The sequence below is a fragment of the Xenopus laevis genome, chromosome 4S (genome assembly GCF_017654675.1).
Source record: "Xenopus laevis strain J_2021 chromosome 4S, Xenopus_laevis_v10.1, whole genome shotgun sequence".
Taxonomy (NCBI): Eukaryota; Metazoa; Chordata; class Amphibia; order Anura; family Pipidae; genus Xenopus; species Xenopus laevis.
The window spans coordinates 86282328-86289748 of NC_054378.1; the positions used below are offsets into that span (position 1 = coordinate 86282328).

Consider the following 7421-nt stretch of genomic DNA (forward strand, 5'->3'; position numbering starts at 1 on the left):
GGTCGAACTTGAATAATTCAAGTTTGTCGCGTGACTATTTGAAGAAGTTACACAATTCGAGCATCAAATGGAAAAAGTCACGCAATTATGATTTGTCACACATTTTTTGTCGCACAGATTTATTTCAAGAGTAATTATTGGTAATTTAAGGGTATTCAGGTTTGGGAATTTGGTGAGAAAAAGTTGAGTTTTAGTAAATAACCCCTTTAATTTACCCAGGCACCTTGTAAAGCTTGAAGTTCATTTAGCTGTTGGATCTATGTAATGTTGAAGGTAATGAAATGCTCCAAAATAGTTTCTTTTGTAAACAGAAAGTATAAGGGGAAGTACATCTACAATCAGGAATATACAGCCTGTTAAAAAGGGAACTGTTATTAACATATCATTGTCCCTCCTGTAATTTAAATGTTTTCAAAGTGTCAGAGGTTATGGATTTGTGCATGATGAGAAAGCAGGAATGCAAAAAGGACTGACCTGACAGGTATTGTGCAAATCAAATTTGTTAACCACACACACTTAGGGATCAACTGGCTGTATAACCAGTTGGACAAATATATTAGGCCGTTGCCCCAAGAAGCAACTTTACAGTCTTCAGCTCTGATGTATTATATCAGTTAACCAAATATCCATGTGTCACACTGGAGGCTCAATTGCAATAAACAACGTGCTGTCAATATATATGCCTGTGAAGCTTAATTAGTTCACATATGATCTAATTAATGAACTCATTATATGGTTGTCTGTTGTAGGATAGCCATTTTTTGAAAATGTTATGCTGTCTCTTTCAGGGCATTTCCAGGGGGGCTTTTAGCTTACCTAAGAAAACTAGAAGTTTGCTTCTAATATTTACTTCTCAGGACCAGGGGTGCTGCTGCCATAAGGCAAGTTGAGAAACTCTTCTCAGGCGGCAGCAGCAGCCCACGAGTTACCAGAGGAGGCAAAAAAGCCTCTCCCAGTAACTTTAAGAGCCAAGGTTCCAAAAATTTTTTTAAGAGGAATTTCAGCTCTGCTAGTGCAGAGAGGGCAGTTTGGCTCTTCAAACTAGTGATGCACCCCCTTACAGCAGCTCCAGTACTTAAAATGGTATGCGCCGGGTACAGCATCATAAAGTCTGCTTCAGGTTGGCAAGCACCCCCAATACCCCCCTGCTCGGGGCAACCTAAATCTGCTAATATCTAGTGTAATTCCAATTTTGTAATAAAACATAGGACTTAAATGATCAAAAAGTTATTTTTCTTTTCATTATATAGAGACATAATCCAACTTTTTTTCTGTTTTTCAGTTCAGGTGGTATTTTCTTCCTAATAAGCTCATGCCAATATATATTTAATATGTCTTTCTTCTGTGAACTAACAACTGCAAAGCTTTCCCAAATTAACGTTTTTATGAAACGTCAGACTTTTCAGAAACAATTTCAGAACAAATGTATTCCAAATATGCATAGGATCTTTACAGTATGTGCCAGTTGGAAGCCCCAAAATAAAATAAAAAAATTAATGCATTTTGACGTGTGAAAGATAATCACCCTGCATGCATTTTTTGTGTCAAAAGGGTCAGCAGATTCCAGAAAACATATATTTTTGGAGAGTCCACATTCTGCCAATGGGTAAATATGTCTTTGTATGGGGCCACTGGGGCAATTATACCCCCTTCTGCTTCTTCCCTTGGGGCAAAGGAGCAGGTTTAAAAGCTGCCCCTTTGCCCCCTGGCCTGATGTGCTGCAGAACATAGAATTTATGTTTTGTTAACCACAGAATGTAGATTTCTTTAACCAACCAATTTCTTGAAACATCTACCATTGGTCATTATTTATGTACAGCTGGTCACTGCAGCTGCAAAATTAAATTGCATCTAATGTAACCACTGCAGTAATGAATTCTGCCTATAACAACATTGTAGGGACCACACCAGCTCTGCAAATGAATGATTCACTTATGTTGGTATCAGTTTTAAAAACAGAGCAAATGGAGCCATATCATGTGCTATTCATTTGGTTCCCTTCTTTCTTTTTTAAATTAAAGGAAACGTTAGCTTTCCCCTAATGTCTGCTGATGAATCGTACTGTCGAAATGAGCTAGTGTAAAATAACAGAGCAGATAAGTCTTTTCATTTCCTTTTTAACTAATTTTAAATGTAATTTTACTCTCACTGAATGGTTTAATGGTGTACATGTGATTTCAGCTCCTGCCACGCTTTTGATTTCATCGTGCTTGTGTGGAGAATTGTTTTATATAGGTCCCTTGTCAATAACTGTAGCTCTCTGTATAGTCAGTAAAATAATACCTATATGTCATATTTGTTCTTAAAATATTTGAATATGTTTTGTAATCATTGCTGTATCGGGATTTTTGTTCTTGAACACAGAACAGGAAGAAAAGGATAATGCTGTCACACCATATTCCATTTATGTATAGTTTTCTCATACTAAATATTTGATATGTGCTGTCCTGCAAATATATTTTCCATTAAAATGTTTCATTGTTTTGATCTTACCTTTACTGCAACCTCCTCCATAAATTCATAAATCAACAATGAGCTCTGTTTGTTTCCTGTGTACCAGACCTATAGTTAAGGAGTAGTTTATTACACATCATACATTATACTACCTTCTCATCTACCCTCACCTGCTGTGAAGTAAGAGACAGAAGTTTGACATTAAAGTGATTTCAATGCCCCTTTTAGAAAAACAAAAGAAACACATGGAATTGTATTGTGTCATTGTTACAACTCGAGGGATACACCAGGCATAAATGGAGACTATCACACACTGCAAGTATTTTGCTTCATTTAACTTACACAATATAGTAGGATAGTCTTATATTACATACCCCATACATTCTAATTTAAAATCTGTATTTTTCTTGCTTTATGTGGATCATACTGTTTATTTCTATTTTATTATATTATAATAATAATAAAAAAATATATATTATATATATTATTATTATTTATATATTATATATTTTATTATCTGTATTTGTCTGACACCTTCAGGTCAGATTCTACATAATTCTATGATGGCATAGTTCCAATTTAATCTAAAGATAACATGTGAACCATGGAAGGGCAGTGTCACGAATGCCAGCCGAGTATAGAATGTCAACTGGGTTAAAGGCTGCAGAGAGATCTAAAAGGATTAGTATGGAATACTAACTAACCTTAAGACTTTGCCAGGAGAAGATAATTGCTTACTTTAGTTAGCACGGTTTCCATTGAGTGTGTTGGGCAGAAGCCAGATTGGAGGGGTTCAAGAAGGGAGTTGTGGGTGAGATGCATGAGGTATGGTTTGGATTTTTAAGTATTAAAGTCCCAAATATAATAGGTGATGACAACCCAGTGAATCACATCTAAAGCTGTCACTAAATATAACAATAGTTAAATAGAGTTATGTTGTCATTATGCATAGTAATGTATGTTAGCCAGTGAGATTGCTATGTGAGCTATACTATGAAAGGTCAGTGTTACTACCCAGCAAGATTTTAGATTTCCTGACCTTAATAAATGGGGCCATTCTCTGGTTTGGAGCTTTTTTTTAAATTTATTTATTTATGTACCATGCTAAAAATAGTAAACCAATATCCTTCCTCTGAAATTCTAATAATACAGACATCTAGCTTAAAGGATAACTATACCCTAAAATTAACATGGCTAAAATTCCATATTTTATATACTGAACTTATTGCACCAGCCTAAAGTTTCAACTTCTCAATATCAGAAATGATCCAGGACTTGAAACTTGTTACAGGAGGTCACCATCTTGGAATTTGTCTGATACACTCACATGCTCAGTGGGCTCTGAGAAGCTATTTAGAAGCTAAGCTTAGGGGTCGTCACTAATTATAAAGCAGAAAATCATGTTGGCCTGTAATATAAGATGATGCTACAAGACTGATTTAATTCTGATGCTGGTTGCACTGGTTTCTGTGCTGCCAATATAGTAATTATCTGTATTACACAGAGCATGTGCTGTCAATCAGCAGAAAAGAAGATGTGGGGATACTGGGGCATCATTGGAGGCACAAATCTTCCCTCCTCAAGGCCTGTGGGTTAGTGATGCGTGGGCCAACCCGATTCCCGTGGGTTTCGGGTGGATTCGGGTCGACCTCGCACTGCTCCTCGCGGGTTGAGCTCTTCTCCTGCTCTTCCCGCCTGCCACCTTCAAATGCCGGCTTCCGACTTCCGGTTTTATAGTCTCGCATCTGCTCGCCCCGTCCATTTTGTGACTTCATTGTGACGTCATCGGCGTCATCGGCGGGTCGGCGCAGGTCTATAAAAGGACCCCGGAAGCGCGGGTGTGGGCTGGAGCAGGGCGGGTTAGGGTCGGGTGTGGGTCAGGAAAACCCTGACCCGCACATCACTACTGTGGTTACCTTGGGATAGTACAGAAGCCCAAAATAATGTACTACATTTCTAGCCTACTTCTTTAGTTAAGCTTTAGTTCTCCTTTAAAACCAGATTCTGATTCTAAAACCACTTCTGTTTCTTCTGTTTCTGGAGGCAGGTTCATACGTAGTAGAGTGACATTGGAATAGCCAGCTTTTTTACTAAAGTTCAGCTTTCCACTCGATGCAAGAAAGAAGACGCAGAAGAAAATACGCTCTGTGGTACTCACACAAAAATACCCTTGGTGCAGTTTTCTGCTAAATGGAGCACAGGACCGGGTTATCAAGTAAGTGAATATAATCACTGGTAGATGCCTAACATTTAGCAACCCCGAGTAATTATAACTTTCCTTTTTGTTTAAAAATAGTTATTCAAGATAAAAAAAAATAGGCTCCATCTTACAGTCATTAAAATTTGACATACATTGTAGTAAATATGACATTATCTCTGATTTTTAGATTCACAGGGAAGTTATTCCTTTACAAACAGTCTATGCATTAAACATGGAACGTGTCCTTATGAAGCTATGGCAAACACAGAAGAGTTATAACAGGATGAAATACACCGGCAGAGACTGGCAGCCAAGGAAGGTCTTCTCTTATGATGAAAGATGTGGCAAACTCTTTCATGGACCAATGCAATGAATTCATCACTAGTTTTTTTTGTTTTTTTTTAATACTCACAGGTTGTGGCACTTATTTAGTGCTGTACATGTCAACCTGTTAGGACCGTTTAGAACATGTACATTAACTTATGACCGCTGTGAACTGTATGTTACTAAACATTTTCATTAAAAAAACCCAAAGCTGTTTATTTAAACATGCCTGGACAAAGCTTTCCTTTAACCCCACCGTCGATCATTTTTATGTGAAATTTCTGTGAACTCATAAGCGAATGCCAGGAAACTCTCTCTTTTGTGGTTGTCTGCTTCACACTCGAAGAAGCAACATTTCTTTGTCTTACTTTGTTGATGATATTTCTAAATTTTCCTGTTTTTAACTAGGTTGGGGCAAGATAAAAATCTGTAAGAAAATCATTTGTTTAAACAGTAGTAGCAGACTATTTCCAATACCCCTAACAGGAACAGCACTCAAAACACTGTGTGAGTACCTGGCACTGCCTATTATAGCAAAATATTTTCCCCCACCAGAGATACGGGCTAGTAGCACTAGCATCCAGCCATGTCGGAGCTCACGCACATGCGCATAATGAGTTCTCCTAGCTAACGCATTATGCTGTAAAGTTGGTAAAATTAGCCTCCAATCGCTTGTCACATGTGTAATGAGTGAGCTGGTAAAGCGCTCATTATATGCATACATTTGCCCCATCTTCACCACCAACACCAGGAGCCTCCTCCCAGTGCAAACAGCATAGCACTCGTAAAGGGGACTTTTCGGGCCCCTATGTATGCCGTAAATGAATGACTTGAACAGGCATACAAGTTATACAACCACCAAGTGAATTTTGCTTTGTTGGATTAGGTCCAAATGTAACGGCACATGGGAGAGATTTGTGGAGTTTTGCCGCATAGGCTTTAAAATTAACAATCTTCTTCTTTAAAATTACCCTTAAAGGAAAACTATACCCCAGAATGAAAACTATACCCCAGAATGAAAACTAACCAGTAGATCATATCACAGCATATTAAATTGCATATTAAAGAATCTTACCAAAATTATATATATACTGTATATATATTTAAGTAAATATTTCCCTTTTACATCTTTTCCCTTGAGCCCCTATGTTATATTCTCTGTGCTGTCTCAGAGATCACCTGACCAGAAATACAGAAATACTGCAGCTCAAACTGTAACGAGAAGTGTGGGAGTAAAAGACACAACTTTGTGCTTTAATTGGCTCATGTATCCTATCATGTATGTGGGCCCTTGGTAAATTAGCAGCATGTCTATTATGTTTGAACTGTTATTAGAATTGCAAACAGATTTGGCTAAACAGCAAACCATATCTACACCCTAATTTGCATTTAGATTTCAGAGAACTTTCTGTTTCCATGGACTAGGTTTGTTTTGCTGATTATAATCGAATTGTTTAAATCTGAATTTTGCAAAAATTGCTAGGGTTCTGCTGAATTCTGAACTTAATCCTGGGTTAAGTCCATACCTAAGTATCAGAACCTCAAACTCGAGGTAAATCCAGCAAAAGAAAACAGAACATATAATAAAATTCCTGTTTTTTTAATCTCCTTCACACCAGATTGGGCAATTTTTATCTAGATGTTTGACTCCAATCACTCAGCATGTCACACAGTATAAACCCTGCTTAATATCATGTCCACCTACCACATGGAAATGAAGATATAAATGTCCATGTGTAAGGGGCCTAAGATTGGCTTTTCATAGGTTTGTAGAAAAAAAACTGGAAGAAATAAAATAACTCCAGCAATACTCCTAGCACTGAAACTCACCAGTTTTTAGCTGCCAAATATTTTCATTCTGTTTTCAGGATTTTTTCAATTGATACATCTCAATTTACAAAAATATTTTTTTTTAACATGGAATTATTTGAATTATAATAAATAACCCCCCTAGTGTTTGGCACTATATATGATCTCTGTCAGTTGTGCTTTAAAACAACACTCCAAATCACAAAGCTCAGTGCTTGTACAGTATATCCATTCCTTAGAGTTTTAATTACTGTTTGTTAAGGATTGGCTCTGTTGTTGTGTATTGCTGCTATACAATCAGCCTATCACAATGTTCGTTAGGACTCTGTGTCTAATAATGCAAGTTAATAATTGTATTAAAATCATTTTATAATAAACACCTTTTGCTCAATAGTGCTAATTTACATAAATTTTAACAGGGAGAGTCCCTCCACAGGATCTCATAATGCTGTAATCAAAACCCAGAATCCCAACACCACTGTCTGATATTAAGAGCATTACCTTACCTTATTTATTACTGTAATGGGCTTTGTCTAGTTTTTAGCAGTTGTTGGCCAAAAAAAAAATTGTGAAAGTCCCAAACAGCTATGGAGTTTTCAGAATCAGAAGAAGAAAGTTGCTAGATTTGAGGATT

The 7421-nt window shown here is 37.0% G+C and overlaps 1 pseudogene; it reads left to right on the top strand.

Annotated features, from left to right (window-relative positions):
* Positions 1–5177, top strand: part of LOC108715003 — a 33775-nt pseudogene extending 28598 nt beyond the window's left edge.
* Positions 5178–7421: the final 2244 nt, after the last annotated feature.